Source organism: Triturus cristatus, chromosome 8 (assembly GCF_964204655.1).
Source record: "Triturus cristatus chromosome 8, aTriCri1.1, whole genome shotgun sequence".
Taxonomy (NCBI): Eukaryota; Metazoa; Chordata; class Amphibia; order Caudata; family Salamandridae; genus Triturus; species Triturus cristatus.
The window spans coordinates 1,404,237,103-1,404,254,678 of NC_140591.1; positions in this window are offsets into that span (position 1 = coordinate 1,404,237,103).

Below are 17,576 nucleotides of genomic sequence, written 5' to 3' on the forward strand. Positions count from 1 at the left end.
TCAGAAGAATACTACTCAGAGGATACTTGTCCTCTGTTATTCAGCTCGAGGCTTATTTAGGCTCATCTCCACATTCCAAGCAGAAAGCCTGCATCTTAAATCCTAATCTCTAACTTATGTATTATGTCAGTTCTGTTGCAGGGGAGATTTTCTACCTCTTGCTCATAATGCAAGGAACTGTCATGCTTCTTCCTGCTGTTTTTTGTACATGCGTGTGTACTTCCCACTCTGACTATTGAAAACATGTTTGTGTAAAATGTACCCCATCAAATCTATCAAATCTACAGAGGTTCTAAAACTTTACAGTTTATTGTTCTTCGGCTTGAACTCCCCCCCAGCCTACTGCCTATTAATGAAGCAATATATGCCTTGCTCTCACTATTAACCCAAGTTCGAGATGGCTTGTGCTGCACTTGGCCCACGAAGCACTCAATGGTCATGTATCTTCCATATCAGCAGGATATTACTATCCTACAGGCTAATGTAGTAAAGAGATGGCAAGAGAAAGATTAAACACATCTTTATTCTTCATTGTTGTCTCACAGAATACCATTAACGTTCCCCCATGGCCCCGTCTCCCATTAACATTCCAAAATCATCGTGCTGTGTTCTCCACACGCACACACACACAAGGGTGGACGGGTGGGAATGGGGAGATAAGATGCATGGGTTAATTTAACAGAAAGTGCTTTGTAATGTGTTAATGGAACATTACATCTTTTCCCTTTTATCAAAAATTAGTCCAATACATAATCTTCAAATCTGATATGTTGAACAATTGTTTTTCTGCTCAAAACAGTACCATTTGGGTGGGTTGCATTTATGGATGAAGATAGACCTGCGGCATTTTCATTGATAGAGCTAGCATTACACATTTTACATTGTTTACTGTTGTTGGCATTATCAACTAACACTGGTACTCTACTTTGAATGGTTTCACTGCTGCCTACAGGTTCTGGAGTCCTAATGTTATCTATATATATACCACAAAGAGCTGCTCCTAGTGTGATGACCCAAATGCGGTTACAAGAACATCGTGAGTGTGGGCATCTCACAAAAAGTGACGGACTGGTCTCACACACCACCTGGTGTCATGCTTCATCATCAGCCAGTCCTCTCCCTCTAAAACCTTCCTTTGATAGAGGGCGGGCATACACCTGACGACAGGGATGCACTTCGAAATAACTAAGTGGGGGCCCGTGATATTGTGAGTGAAATTAAAAATCATTAAGGTTATCAGAAGTGCTATTTTAATGTGACTGATAACTATATGATATTAAAAGCGTTGGATGGTGAATGGGATGGTTAGTGTCCCCTAACCGTCTCGTGGGTGGTCAACATGTTTCTGCCGTTTCGGCCCAATTGGGTCCAATGCATTCATCAGGACCTAAGTATACAGGGGGCTCCGTTCTTACCAACTGGTGGCAAGAAACTACCACTGCGCGGGTTTGGCGAAGGCCACTCTCCACTTCCTAAATGGCTTCCAAAGGTAAGGCCTAAAAAGAATATAGGAGAAATCAGAAACACTTGTAACATTTAAGCATGGGTCAAAAAAACCTGAAAAGCAAAAGAGAACAATGCATGCATTGGTTTCTATTGGTGAGTGATCATTGCACGTGACTTTGTGACACTCTATTTGTGTACACATAAGTGGAAAAAGAGTTTTGGTAGTAGCGGAAGGCTGCTACTTGTCTTACCCTAATTGCAAAGATTACTTGCCCCATGGGGGGAGGGGAGGGAAAATATCCTGTTTGTACGCTCTGTAAAGAGAAGCATGAAAAACCACAGTTTGCATAAGTAAATGTGTTGGAGAAAAGTTTCCAAGCATCAGGTAAACATACACGCGCACACCAGACCTCATCCCATGCATACTCTTACTAAAACAGGAAAAGTTTCCCTCCTGAGTCCTAGGCGGCTGCTCCCGGTCCTCCCGAATGTTGGAATGAGAGGGAGGTGCTGAGGTTTATATAGTGTAGCCGTATCACTAATTGATGGAATTGACGTGAGTTTAAGGAAAAATAAGTGTTTCCCGGTGTGTGCCTTCCGGTGTCCCGGGCGATGAGGAAACGGGAGCCTGATCCAAAGATGGCGTTTCAAGCGCATCCAATGGAGTGACACGCTAGGCCAAGTATGCTCATACAATTGAAGGCTGGGGGTGGGATGCGAGGGCTCGCGGTTGGCTGAGGCACGTTGGGGCGTGTTCCATTGTCATAGTGACGCCGCAAGCATCGGGGTGTGGAGCGCGAAGGGGGAAATACTGGTGCTGCACGAATTATGCAGTCAGCACGGTGCTAGCGTGTGCCCATGTAAAGAAAGATAAGTGGGCGAGAGGCTTGGTGTTAAGTCCATTAAAAAGCGCCATGTAAGCAAGCAAATTTGTTGATGTTAGTGTGTTTCAGAATGCGCTGTGTTAGCACTAGTGACACGTGGGGTCACCTAGGGAATGCACGTTCCCTAGCGAGGGCTCGCGGTTGGCTGAGGCATGTAGGGGCGTGTTCCATTGTCATAGTGACGCCGCAAGCGTCTGAGTGTGGAGTGCGGAGAGGGAAATTCTGGTGCTGCATGAATTATGCAGTGAACACGGTGATAGCGTGTGCCCATGTCAAGAAAGATAAGTGGGCGAAACGCTTGGTGTTTAGTCCATTATAAAGAGCGCCATGGTAAGCAAGGAAAAATGTTGATGTTAGTGTGTTTTACAACGCGGTGTGTTGGCGCTAGCGACACGTGGGGTCACCTAGGGAACGCATGTGTTTCCCAAGAGGGCCGGTAAGTTGGAATGTGCGTGAATACGTGCCACGTCATTGACGATCTAATGGCGGGGTTAACCTGATTTTGTGTATAAGTATGCAGTAAAAGATATTCAGTAAAAAATATATATTTGTTTCCCTGGTTCAATGGGTGTAATTCAGGGGTGTCAGCCAGACGTGGTAGAGAGCATGTAGATGGTGTCTGTGACCTGTTGTGCATGCTCTACATTTATAGAAGGAATATAAATTTCTTGTATATTTTGAGGAGATCTTTACTGGGATGGTAGGAATAATACTGGGCTGCTAGACAGATATCACCGCCCCAGTTGGAGCCACGAAATGTCATCGTTAAGGCCCCTTTCATGGGTCCTTAGGCGATATACCCATCATTGTTCCCTCACAAGTAGGGCTTTAGTTAGATCGAATTTGCTTTTTTTCATGACCTCAAGGATGATCCATCTTAGATCCGTGTCACTGTGGTTCTTCTCAATAAAATTACATGTCATTCTTGTGATTGTTTTCTTGCACCTGATTGTGCTGCGGTGTTCACTAATGCGGGTTTTGATCTTCCTTGTTGTCATACCTATATACTTGAGGTCGCATGGACATGTTATCAGGTACACAACATTTTCGGTGTTACAGTTACTAAATGTTCGGAGCTGCCATGGTTTGCCCGTGCCTATGTCCACTTCTTTTATGCTCTTGGTGAGATTGCATGATATACATCCGCCACAGGCGAAGTGACCCACTACTCGTGGCTGATCCCAGAGTCTCTGTTGGTCTTCGCCCTCTGTGGTAGTCATTTGGGCGTGTACTAGTTTGTCACGTAAACTTATCTTGCATTTGAATGCGAACAATGATGTTTCCCACTGTTTTCCGGCACTGTTCAATATATGCCATCTTTTTCTAATGATTTTTTGGACTGTGTTAGAGACTGGGGTAAACGTGGTGTCGCACACTGGTCTCCCTGTATTTTCTTTCTCTGAGTTTTCCAAAAGTGCTTCTCTTGGGTTGTTTCTTGCTCGTTTCTTTGCCTTTTTCACCATTTTTCTAGGGTAGTGGCGTTCGATGAGTTTCTTTTCAAGGTGTGCTGCCTGTTCCTCATAGGTGTCTTTGTCAGAACAGTTCCTCCTGACCCAGAGGAACTGACCGACCGGTAGGTTTTGTTTTAGGGCCTTTGGGTGGTAGCTCTCATATAAGAGTAAACTGTTCCTGTCCGTGGGTTTGTTGTGTACCCTGGTTGCTATCCCTTCGTTGGTCAACGTAATATCCAAGTCCAAAAAGACTGCGTGGTTTTTATTGATAGTGTGTGTGAACTTGAGGTGTCTGTCTTTGGAGTTGACCCAATGGACAAATACTGTTGCGTCCTCTTCTGTCCCATTCCATACTATCAGTACGTCGTCTATGTATTGTTTCCAAACTTTAAGGTGTTTTAGGAATGGGTTGGTCGGGCTATAGATTAAGCCATCCTCAAATTGCTGGACGTACAGGCATGCCATACTAGGGGCAAAGGTGCTGCCCATCGAAATCGAAGTTCCTGTGATTTGGTGGTAAATGACTTGCTTAAATTCGAAGAAGTTCTCTGTAAGGGCCAATTCAGCGCATTCCATCACGAAGTGTTGCGGAGTGATGAAATCCCACTCCCTTTGTAGGATGATATTTTCCACGACTTCCAGAGTCCGTTGTTGTGGTATACTTTGTGTAAAGAGCTTCTATATCCATTGTTATGAACCAATCATTGGTTATGTCCACCTCCAGGTCTCTAAGGAGGCAGAGAACATCTTTTGTATCCCTAAGGTAAGATTGTGTTTCTTTGACAATGGGCTGCAGGAACCAGTCACAAAATTGTGACAAAGGTTCCAAAGCTGACCCAATGCCTGACACGATTGGCCTGCCTGGTGGGGGCATGCGGTTTTTGTGAATCTTCGGGAGTATGTAGAATCTTGGCATCCTCGGTTCCTCGTTTACGAGGAATCCCGCCTCTTGTCTGGTTATCCAGTCGTTGTTGAGTGCTTCCTCCACAATATTTTTAATTCTGTGGGCCTGTGGGGTCCATTCGATGTATAGCGTAGCTGTTTGAGTCGGCAAGCAGTCGTAGACATTCTTCTCGGTACATGTCATGGTCCATGAGGACAATGGCACCCCCTTTGTCTGCAGGTTTAATGATGGGGTCATTGTTGTGTTTGAGAGCCTGTAGGGCCGTTCGTTCCTTTCTGGTGAGGTTGTTAAACCCTTTCATATTTTGGAAGTTGATTTCCTCGATATCCTTGAGTACCGCTTGTTCGAAGGCGAGTGTTTGGCACAAGATATTTTGGTTGGGTGGTTGGAAGGTTGACTTCTTTCGTAAGCCGGTTGACTTTTATCTTTCTTCCGGGTCTTCTTTGGTGTCTCCAAAGTAATCACAAAGTTTAAGTTTGCGGAAGAACTGAGCCAGTTCTGTGTTAAGAACAAAGGGGTCGTTTCTGGGTGTGGGGACAAAACCCAAACCTTTTGAAAGGATGGTTTCTTCGTCGCATGTAAGTGTATGTCTGCTGATATTGACAATATTTGTTATTCCCTGCTTGTCGAGGGCATGTCCGTCCTCCCTCTGCTCCTGGTGGTCATTCCTTGAGGATGTTGGTCCTCCCACTACACCCTTGCATTTCTTCTTTTTTGTCTGCCTCTCCCTCTGCCTCTGCCTCTGCCCTGGAATAAAAAAGGCGGTGGGCCTGGTGGGAATCCGACGCATGGTGGAAAATAGGGTTGTTGCCAGTAGCCAAATGGAGGGGGTTGTGGTTGTGGTGCTTGCATCAGGGGTTGGTGGCAACCAGATTGTTTTCCATACTGGGGTCCTGAAACTTCGTCACTGCTGGAGTCGCTCCTCTCCTCTCCCGAGCTGAACGTCCAGTTCTGGGGGGTGGGTCTGAACCGCTGTCTTCTCCCTGCCTGCTGCGGGGCTGGTTTTTCATAATGTTCATCAGTGACATATGGATATACAGTCTCTTTACTGAACTTCTGTACGTCTTTCTTGAGCTTTGTCAGCTTGGATTGTGTGAGGTATTCTTTGTATTCTGAGTGGTCCTTATTAATTTCTTCCAATTTTTTCTTGAAGACCGAGAGTTGTACTGTTGTCTTTAATTTACACTCGCTTTGCTGGATCTCCTCAAGAAGGGCATCTGCTAGCTGTATGGCAGTGTTAATAATGAGAATGAGCCAGTCTTTAGTGCACTTCCAGGCGATGCTGGACCAGTTAATCCTTAACTCCTTATTATTGAGGAACAGTCTTGGCTCATTGGTGACAATAAGTCCTCTAGGGGCCGTGTTCTTCCGGAGGTATTCCGTCATAAAAGCCCCATGGAGGGCTGTACGGATTTGTTCTTTTTTCTTCGTAGATAGTGCTTCCCATTCATCTGAGTTTTTTACCGTTTGTGTTACTATGGTTTCAGCTAGTAGAGATGGTGGATTTAGAATCTCCGCCAGGATGTCCTCCCCGAACGAGAGTTCGGTGTCCATGTTGCAAGATAGGGTAGCGGGGTCGTAATACTTGGTCAGACCTTAGGTCTGCTTTTCTTGTTGTCAAGGCAAGACTTGGTAATGTCTGTCCTACTGTTCTGTTTACAAAAATCTGTATAACAGAACACGCCCCTTCAATTGGGGAAGGCACCCCTTAATTTGTTCCCACAGCCATCAGCTGTACGTAAATCTAATCACAGGTCCGTCACTTTTTGTGAGATGCCCACACTCACGATGTTCTTGTAACCGCATTTGGGTCATCACAATAGGAGCAGCTCTTTGTGGTATATATTCAGTAGAGGAGGCTGCTAGCTCCTAGAACCCCATGCCTCTTGTTCCCTTCTCCACATATAAAGTGGAGTCCCCCTGTGATTGGAGTCCTAATGTTATCAACATTTGTTCCATTGACCATTGTCAGGTAATACAGCAGAAGCATTAGTTTTAATCACATATCTTGATTCACTGTACTTGATCATGTTCACTCATTTTTTAGGATATTTTACTCTCACCACATCACCAGCACACAGAGACATTCTTTTGACTACATTTCTTGTATCATAGTTATTGTGCATGTGCTTTGGGAGCTTATCTACCAAACTTCTCATCTTGAGCTTTTTTTTCTTCATGTTCTCATTTTCCATTTATTTTCATGCTAAAGACTAGTATGGCTACAACTGTGCAATGGCCAGTCTAGCTCAGAACACCTCAAAGGGGGTTCTACTTGTGGTGTTGTGTGGAGTAGTGCTATTTGACTATAGTCTGGTTCTAAGGTCCACTTATATAGGAATGTGAGACCGCAAAGCCATTTGAAAGGTTTCTTTGATTAGGCGTTTGGCCCGTTCTACTTGGCCATTGCTTTGGGGAGTGTTCAAGGATAACCTTACATGTTCTATGCCATTTATTGTTATGAATGTAACTAGTTCTCAGGACACAAACTTCACCCCATTGTTGGTAATGAATTGATGCGGGAAGCTTTCCCTACAAAATAATTCTTCCAGAAATTCAATCACTTTGGATGTGGTGGGTTGTGATTTTACCTCAATCCACTTGCTGAAATAATCTATTACAACAATGGCATGATGCATTTATAGGGGTAAGGTCCAAATAAAGTTGATTCCAACTTTTATCCAGGGACACTCATGTAGTTCCATGGATGTCATGGGGCATTGGTGCGTGGTCACGATTTTATCTGCCTTGGTAGAGACGGAACAGTGGTTGACAAACATGCCGACATCACTATTCATGAATAGCCACCAAAATCTTTCCCTAAGTTTTTGTTTATTTCCTGTCATTCCCACATGGCCTTAATGTGCTAGGCCTATCAACCTTCCCCTTAAGGATGTAGGTGCAATCAAGGTGTCACCACAGAGACTGACATCATCAATAACAGTGAAATCATCTCTTATTTTCCAATATGGTCTCATTGCTTCGCCTAGAATTTTTTCTCAAGGCCATTCTTTGACTATATATATTTTTATATTCGCAAATACATTGTCACTCCTAATGGCCACCGTCCACTCTTGTTGGGTAATGGTGCCATTGGAGTCATCATAGTCAAACAAGCATGTGACCAGCAAATCGTCATCATCTTCAATTTCATCATTATCTGATTCATTATTACAGGGGTCTCGCAACAGGTAGTCAAGCGGAAACATTCATTCTTCCAGATACATGCTCAATCCTGATCTGGTACTCTTGTAATTTGCCCACCAACTTTGATATTCATGGGGACTTTTTACCAGAACCATTTCTTTTGAAATACTTACCAGTGGCTTGTGATCTGTGTGAATGACAAACTCTTTGCCCCAAAGAAAATGTTTGAATTTTGTAACTGCACAAACATAGGCTAATATTTCTTATTCAATCACTGAATATTGCATCTCTAGGCCTCTCAGCTTTCATGATACCCTTCTCTGTTTTTTGGGTGAGCACTGCCCCAACACAATCTGACTTGCAACAGTAGTTACAATATTTTGTAATTTCTCACTGAATGACTGCAAGTATGGTGCCAGTTCAAGTTCTCTTTTTATATCCTTCTTGTGCTTCTCAATATTTCAGTCCATGTAAACTCCGCATCTTTCTTTATCAATTTCTGCAGTGGTTCTACCTTCACAGCATAATTTTGTACAAATTTAGAGTGGAATTCACAGATGCCCAAAAATGATGAACATTCCTCCTTGTTAGTTGGGGTCGGTGACCTTGAGATTGCAGATATCAAAGATGGCTTTGGCCAAACACCATGTTCATCAATGAGGTATCCTAGATATTCTACAGTCCCTTTGAAAAATGTACAATTGCCTTTTTGTAGTGACAGTCTGCTTTCTTGAATTCTTTGCAAGACCATCCTTAACACAGATGTATGTTCTTCCTTCGTTTTGCTGTAAATTAATGTCATCTTGAAATTACCTTACATCTTCCATACTGAAAAAAAGCTGTTTCATTATACGTTGGAAGATGGCAGATGCAGAACATAGCCCAAAATGAAATCTAAAAAACTAGTAAGCTCCTTCGGGAGTGATGAACGGCCTGTCATATTTTGACCCTTCTTCCAATTATTTTTGGTGGTAGGCTGCAGTGAAATCCAGCGTTGTAAAGATTTTAGATTTTTCAATGTCATCACCATCTCATTTATTAGAACCAAAGGCTGACAATCACATACCACATGGCGGTTAGTAGACGAAGGTCAATGTTTAAATGTATTGTGCCATTCTTCGTTTTTGCTATGACTACAGGTGAAAGCAATTCAGATGCATTGATGAGATCAATTATTCCACTGCTGCACCAATCCATTAGTATGGCTTTAACTTCTGGCCAGGCTGACAATGGTATATTCCAATAAATAAGTAGGTGCGGAGAACCCTGCCGTTCCCAATCACAGCTCATAGCATGAGTCCCTAAGGTTTCATAACAATGTTTAGATGCTGAAAATAGATTTAACAAAAATTTAATCGATAACCAAAGAATTTTAACGATTTTTCATTTATAAAATGTAGAATATATTTAAAAAAACACAGACAAGACATTTATGATGCAGAATATACTGTTCATGAAAACATAAAGTTTGTTAAGGTATGTTTCATTTTTCACAACCCTGTAAAAGTTAAATTGCATTTCAACAACCCCAATGTATTTCGGGTAACACCCTTCTTCAGGGGGATGACGTTAAACAAATCTTCCACAGCGTCCTGCTGGAACACAAAAAAACAACTTAGTATTCTGTATTTACATGTTTACTCAAACATAATAAGGAAGAATTATCAGAGTTTGCAACCATTATAGTCAAACCATCACCGGGAGTCCCAAAATCTCATGTGTGTCATGCCAAAATCAAAATTAAAATGGTAAAATTCTCCCAGTATCACCAACTTAGAGACATGCCAAACTGCAAGTCATATGCCCAATTGTGAGAAAGGAAGTGACCAGAGGGTGTGTAACTAAATGGAAAGAACAAACCCGGAAAATAGTGTGTCGGTAATTGTGTAAGACACGGATGTGATACTATAAAAAGGACTCAATACCTTGCGATCTTCAATTCAAATAAATCGAGTGCTCTTAGGATCCCTGATATGCTGGTGAATGCTCCTGTTACAATGAGAAATTCATATTTGCTAAGCTGCAAATTACGAGCCTTGTATCAGAGCTAAAGATCATAGCCTTACCTATAACGTGTTGTTTCAGGATTATAGCATTGTATTGGTGTGCAGGTTGATACCTAGTATTTGCAAGAGTATATTCCTGACATGTTGCTAGACATATCTTGTGTCTGCTTTTAAGATTATCTTATGTTTGAAGTTCTTTAAGCATCCTAGTTTTTCTCAGAATACCCCGTAGTACTCCTTGAGAATTGTTTTCAAATAATCTTCTTGAACGTTACACACATGAGGAAGTTGGCATGGATTAATCATCATTCTCAGGTTCTGTTGTTCTAGCCAGCCAAGTATGTTGACATTGTAATCTACCATAAAAATGTTCATGAATATATTTTTCTCCTTGAATGTCAAATCTGAATTAAATACTCCTTCCATGGAAAGATTCTGCTGGCTTCTCCTGAAGCTTTGCATTCTAAATTATTGTAGGTGTCCTTTGATACAATTGTGATTCTGGATCCAGTGTCTACAGGCATCAACATGTTCTCTCCATTCACACACACACTGCACTTAGATTGGTTCAGTGCATTTTGTTTGTTGATGATGGTCACAAGTGATTCTACATTTTCAATCAGTTCATTCGCATCAGTGTCTGTCTTTGATTTTGATTCTTCCACAGTGAAGACTTTCTTTGTGCGAGAAGTTCTGCAAACCATAAGAAAATGTCCAGTCTTTCCACACCCCTTACATATTTTGCCTAATGCTGGACATGTCTAATTAGATGCCAAGTGGGTATGAGACTCACAACCACAGCATACAGCTTTGTTGCTGTGTACATTTGAAGTACTTCTTTTGCTACTTTCATTGGACTTTTTTATGTTTCTCCTTCTTTAAGAATTAGATTGATTTAGCATGATGGTTATCTGGTTTGTGCAACAACTTCACACCTTTAGGACGCATTTAAATACTTTTATAGTTGAGATCACCTTTTCAAGGTTAGTGTTATCATTACACAATAGTTTTTCTTGCACAATCTGTGAGTGGTGTACATTACCACCTGGTCTCAGATCATTTCGGCCATGTCCCTGAAATAGCATGTTGTGGCCAACATCTTTAGAGTTGCAACGTAAGACTCAGTTGATTCACCAGGTGTCTTACTATTATATATCATGGACTGTTTCCCAACTGAATTGCAATTTGTTCTATCTATGGTTTCCAAGTGCTTTTCAAAACATCTGACCCACTGGGTTCAACTTTCGGCAGGTGGTACTGGCACTTCCAAAAAGTTGCTGTGCATCATCATGGGATTCATTATTCCAGTCACATGACCACTGTTCCTCAAGAACTACACAATTGCTGTTAAATGGAGCAGAACAGTTGGCCAAAAGAGCTTAAGCATACAGTAATATATATATAGAATTCCTCAATATCACTATTGAGGGTTTGGCTCCCTCCAGCATTCACATCAAGTATTACTTCTCTACAATTCAGTGGCTTCAGTGGGCTGATCATGCTGTGTATATGTTCCTTCCAGGGGCTGGTTGAGGCAGGGTGAAGGCATTTTGGGCTGGAAGTAAGAGGAGCCATGGGCCGGCGTGGTAATGAGACAGGAGGTCACCCTGTGAGGTCGAAAGGCACTCCTCCCACCTCGTCAATCAGAGGAAGAGTGGCACTGAATAGAAGGCTGAGTGAGGCAATCCGCACTGCCTCGGTCAGCTTATCCTGCACTGCCTAGGTCAGCTGTTCCTGCAATGGAGTCTCAGGAGACACAGATGAAAGTAGTGTTGCACAGAATATCTCACGCTTGTCACCAGATTTAATCGTGTAGTAATGAGGAAGCAAGAAAAAGGTTGAACATGGCTTTATTCTTTAGTGTTGCATCACAGAATACCGTGAACGCTCCCCTGCACTGCCCACCTGCCATCATCATTCCAACACAAGCGCATGACATTCGCCTTGAATGAATGAAATGAAATTACAAATTATAAAAAAAAGCACACTACTACCCTGGTGTGTCTAGGCGCTCAAGCTTGCTAACATGGCGAGGCCAGGTTAGGAGGCTTGCCAGAGTTTAGAGAATCGTACAGGTCAAAAAGCCAGGTTTTTAGTTATTTCCTAAAGCAGAGAAAGTCTGTTCCTTTTTCAGGAATAAGGGAAGGCTGTTCCAGAGATGGGAAGTGCTGCCTATAAAACTTCTACCGCCCCATTTTGCTCTTTTTACTCTAGAAAATGGCGGACCCCATGCCAAGAAAGCTAGATAGTTCACCACTGACCTTCGAGAGTCCAGATTTCGAAAATGCCTGGAGGAACACCAAATCCACAGAAGCCCACAACAACTTCAGAGCCGCCACCAACGCCCACCGCCAACTCATCAGAAAACCGAGGAAAAAAGCGATTAAAGACAGAATCTCCACTCATGCACACAATAGCAAAGTCCACCGACATCCCTCCCTCACAAGACCTCTGAGACAAACTCAGCACCTTTTGCCACCCAAAAATCAAGAGCATCTACGACAACTTCGATGAAGACAACCAACACACTGAACCTTCACCAACCACCTCCGACACCCTGAAGCCAGCGATCGACAAATAAACAGCCCTCACCACCAAAGACACATTGAAGACGATTAATACAATCCACCCTGGGGCCCACACAGACCCCTGCCCCACCACATTTTCAACAGAGCAGCCGACACTATCGCACCAATGCTCTGCCACACCATCAACCGCTCCCTGGCAACCGCCTCGTTCCCTGACGACTGGAAAAGCGCTGAGATCAACCCCCTCCTGAACAAACCCTCAGATCTGTTGACTGGGTGTGAGTGTTTGATTGGTTCTGATGCTCCGTCCATCACCACCTCCTTTTGTACCATTCTATTTGTATTGCCATCAAGTTTTTTTTCCGTTTCCCACCCCTACACTTTTCTCACTTTTTTCTTAGGTGCATATTAGGTTTTTAGCTCTTTAAGGAGCCTATTGCTCTTCCTATAATAGCGAACATGATGCAATTCTCTTTTAACGGGTACAGAATGGTATTTCTGTCCTTCACCCTTCTATGAGGACTCTTTTTTCACTCACTTTCAACACGGCTTGACCGTTGCTGATACGGAGTCCCATTTTTGAAACCCCAGCTAAATGTTTTTCAATACCTTTTTTAACCACACGCGTTTGTTTTAATATTCCTTTTTGGAATCTCCCTGATTGCTAGAACATGGAGACTATCTGATTAACTTCCTCAGAACTCATGCCCGACTCACAGCGTTCATACGCTTTGAGCTTGCAAGCCTGGATGCTCTGGCTTTTATCTATCTCACTCTTAGAACTCTCTTAACCAATTCTTTATGATTCACAGAATAGCATGCAGGGGTGGTCTGACTAGTCTCACTATTTAGACTAACACTTTTACCGATTGCTTTGTCACCACCCGCTTCTCATCGTGACACACTAAGGCGATACTCTTTCATTGACGATAATGGCTATACTTTAAATACCCCCATTTCATTACAGGATCTCGAACACATTTTACCGGTCCGATCAGCTTCTGTTACATTTTTGTCCAATGCATTGTTTATTCTCAGTCATGTCCCTACCTTCACCTCCTAATTAGCACCGTTTTATTCTTCATCCTAGACTTCAACAAACGTACCTTAGGATGAACTACTAGGAGGCGTAGCACGGTCTCCCGGCTTTACCAGAATCATTACTGTCACCCACTGTTGAGGTCGGTGGTTCTTTGCACCTGCATTTCAAAAACTTTTCTTTGTTTTCTCCTACTCTTAACGATCAGAACATTTTTCTGACTTAGCCCTTCTTCTTCGCTCAATTTTTCCCTTGCTTAGATTTGAACTCTCCACCACAGAACCTTTGAATAAACTTACCCCTGCGACATGGCAGACCTTAGGCGCTTTTGAGTTTATCAAACCGTGGTAAGCACTACGTTTTCTTACAATACCTTTATCCCGGGACTACAGTGAGACCTTTTATACATCACCCATAGTCTAGCCTTCCTTTGCACTCTATTTTTGCCCTACTAGGTTCCCTGGTTACTTTTCACAATAGTCCATATTTACTTTTTCACCACTATATAAAAAAAAATGATCTACTCACAAATATTTTTCACTTACAAACCATCACCTTCTCTTTTTCTTTTTCTTTTCTCTTCTCTGGATAGGTCAATATTTTACTTAAGACACCTGTCGTTTTTGTTTTTGTTCACGATTCACTGAGCACTATATAATGCCAGATTTTTGTTGCACTATGCTCATTAATGACAACTCAATAGATTGGCAAGTAATGTAGCGTTTATCTATTGTATAATTTTGAAACAGCCCTGAAGAAGCCGATGTTTGGGCAAAATGCGTTGGCTGTACCGTACTGGCTGTATTGAACTTTGAATACATCAAGGCTGTATTGACCTTTGAGCAAGTCAAGAATAAAAGACAGCACTAGAACATGAGCATCGACGTGGACTCTCTATTTCTTTGTACCTGATGTATATATGACACTTTCTCTCTAACGTATTCCCTCTCATATCCTTGTGAATACTATTGTAATTTATGGTCTTTTGGCAGCTGGCCATCTGAGGTGGGCAATACTTACACTACTCTTAGGGCCATACGTAGGTAAATTACATTTACCGATTCTTAAATACCGAATTTTACCGATTCGGTATTTATGAATCGGTAAATGTAATGTAGGTAAAATATTACCGAATCGGTAAGTGTCGGTATTTTAGAATCGGTATTTACCGATTCGGTAAGGGCAACTGGCTTCCCATTCATTCCTATGGGCCTGGAGGCCCATAGGAATGAATGGGAAGCCAGTTGCCATTAACAAATCGGTAAATACCGATTCGGTAATGGGGGAGGCATCATCATGGGTGGCAGGGTGTCACATTGACACCCTGTTGCACCCCTGATTCGTGCATTTGTGCACATGTGGCACACATACATGCCCTAAGGGCATGTATGTCTGCCACATAGCACACTTCAAAGTGCACATAAATGCTTTTTTACAGCTAATAGTCATTTACCACCAACTTTTAGTTGGTGGTAAATAACGAATCCCCACACCAACCACACACTCCCCCTACATATCATTTCAGGATTCGGTATTTACCGAATCAGTAAAATTACCTATTCGGTAATTTTACCGATTCGGTAAATTACCGAATCCTGAAATGTGCCCCCTACATACCAAAAGCCTAAATACCGGTCGGTAACGGGATATTTACCGAAAATCGGCCATTACCGACCGGTATTAGGCTTCCTACATATGGCCCTTGGTGACTTGTTTAGGCAGTGCAGTCATCTATAACCCAGCTGCTCTTTGATTTGTCTTATTCTGAAGGTTTGATCCATGCCCTGACTCCCCGTTTCTGGAGGTTTAGATAACTGTTTAACAGTTGCACACATACACAGCGGTGGACGAGGGGGAAAAATGGATAGAATGAATGGGTTAATTTGACAGAAAGCACTTGGGAATGGGCTAACTGAACATTAAACTGACTAGGCACATAAGAACATCAATGGTCATCAATGATTGAAGAACTCCATGCCACCAATTCTATTATTGGAACACTTCAACATGGAGATCGGAAGAGCTGTAAAAACCCACAGGTTTCTCTATGCAAACTGACATCTTTGATGCTGACAAAAATCTGTCTAGAGGATATTAATGGATGCTAGGTATTCGTATTATTAGCTCTCACTACATTTGTCTTAATTTAAACTTAGAGCTCTGGTAAAGACTTCTAAAAGCCTGCACATTGCATAAATAAGATATATATGTAAGAGGACAAGTGGTGTTCGATAAGAAAACTGCTAGAATGGGGATGCCGACTCTATAGGATTGATACCATACCATTGGTTCACCTGCTGAAACAGCCACTACACCAGGTACCAACTGAGTATATGGTGCAGTCTGAGGTGACATGATGACAGCATACTGCATTTAAAAACAATAGAACAGAAGTCTGCAAATATCCCAAAGCAGCTTGTGCACAGTGAATTTTGAAACCAGTAAACATAGATAAATAAATAAATGATGCTTCCCATTTCTGCCTCAATGTGCCTAGCTGAAGGTAATGTGTGTGCCTGCCTTGTCCACCATCTTCCTATTAGCCACTGTCAGCCTCTGACTCGCCCCGCAGTGACGCTCAAGAACCGACCCCAAACTCTAAACTTACTTTGCACAAATTCCCCAGTTACAAAAACGACCTGCAATTGTAAAGGCCAGAAATTCCAGAATTTCCGTGTTAGTAAATTGATTTCTGATTCTGTGAATGAGGATTTGCCATTTGTGACCACAGATGGGCTATTTGCTCGATATGTTCAATTTAGGAACAACACATATTTCATTGCAAAGTGACTGAATATGTGTCCATTAACTGCAAAAACAAACCATACCACCTTTGTAATATTCATGCTATCTAGTGCGGCCCTTACAATAAGTTGAAGCTACTTTTATGCCTGTATCACTGTGTTTATTATAGCTCACGGAGGCACAACTTTCCATTTACAGTGACAGATGTATAGCTTTTATATTGCGCCCAGCACCCCTATAGAGTTCTTTTGTCTCTGGTACTGGCATAGTCTAGTATTTATGACTAGCTCAGTGTCTCACATTTCTAGTAACTATTTTCAGTCCTTATTATCATTGAAACAAGTGTAAATGCTTAGAAATTTAAAACAGCAATAACATTATTAAAAATATCGCATGCAATAGGTGTTTAAAAATTACATTCGATTAACATCCCACATATGTCCAAAGTTATAATAGTATATTTGTTTCGAAATGGTGTGCAATTGAAAAAGCATTGATTTCCTATTCTGATGTTTAGAGCAGTCGACACATCGATTTTAAAGGACAAACTAACAGCAGGTGCTGCAAAATATCAAGTTCTCACAGCACGCCAGACTGCTTCATAAACTGAAGAATGTGTTCCATTAGGAAAAGCAGGCACAATGTCACATACTGCAGCCACACTCAACCGCAATCCAATAAAAATCCAAATTTAAATAGACAGGGAACGGGCAAACAAATTCAGTTTCCGATCCAGTTCCGCATTTAAGCCGACTTGCCTGGATCCAGGAGTCCGGGGGCGGTTTATAAGCAGGCACATATCTGCCAAGTTGGGAATGTCTACAACCTGGGCCTGAAAATAGCACATACAAAGTAATCTAAAATAAAAACTAGACTGCATTAGCACATGTTCTACGGTAGATTAAAGGAAAAAGAAACACTAGCTGCATAGGCACTGAATACTGGAACTATTACAATATATTGGACATGATAATGAATATATAATTATTTTCCCAGAATACTCGTAAAGGTGTAGGATTTAAGGAACTGTACTTCCAAAGAAGTATTGTATTCTCTGGAATCCAACTACAGTGCTACTGAGAGGGTAATGGTGGCATAGTAAGCTCCAATAATCTCTGGTCCAACATTGGCAGAGTTACTGGTCTGGCCTCCTCTTTGCACAGTATGGTTTTACATTGAGAGTTAGACGCGGCATGATATATCATGTTATTGTAGCAACTTACTGTGTTTGCACCATAGGAGGAAACACACAATGCCAAAGTGGAAAATATTACCCATATCCGTATCCATCAGTACTGCCCAAACCCTACTTCAATTTATGAATGATCTGAAAACTCTTTAGAAAACACTACATCAGAATGAAGTTACAGTCGACTACCCAGCTACCCATCCTATGACATGCTGACTGTGTGTCTGCCTTTGGCTG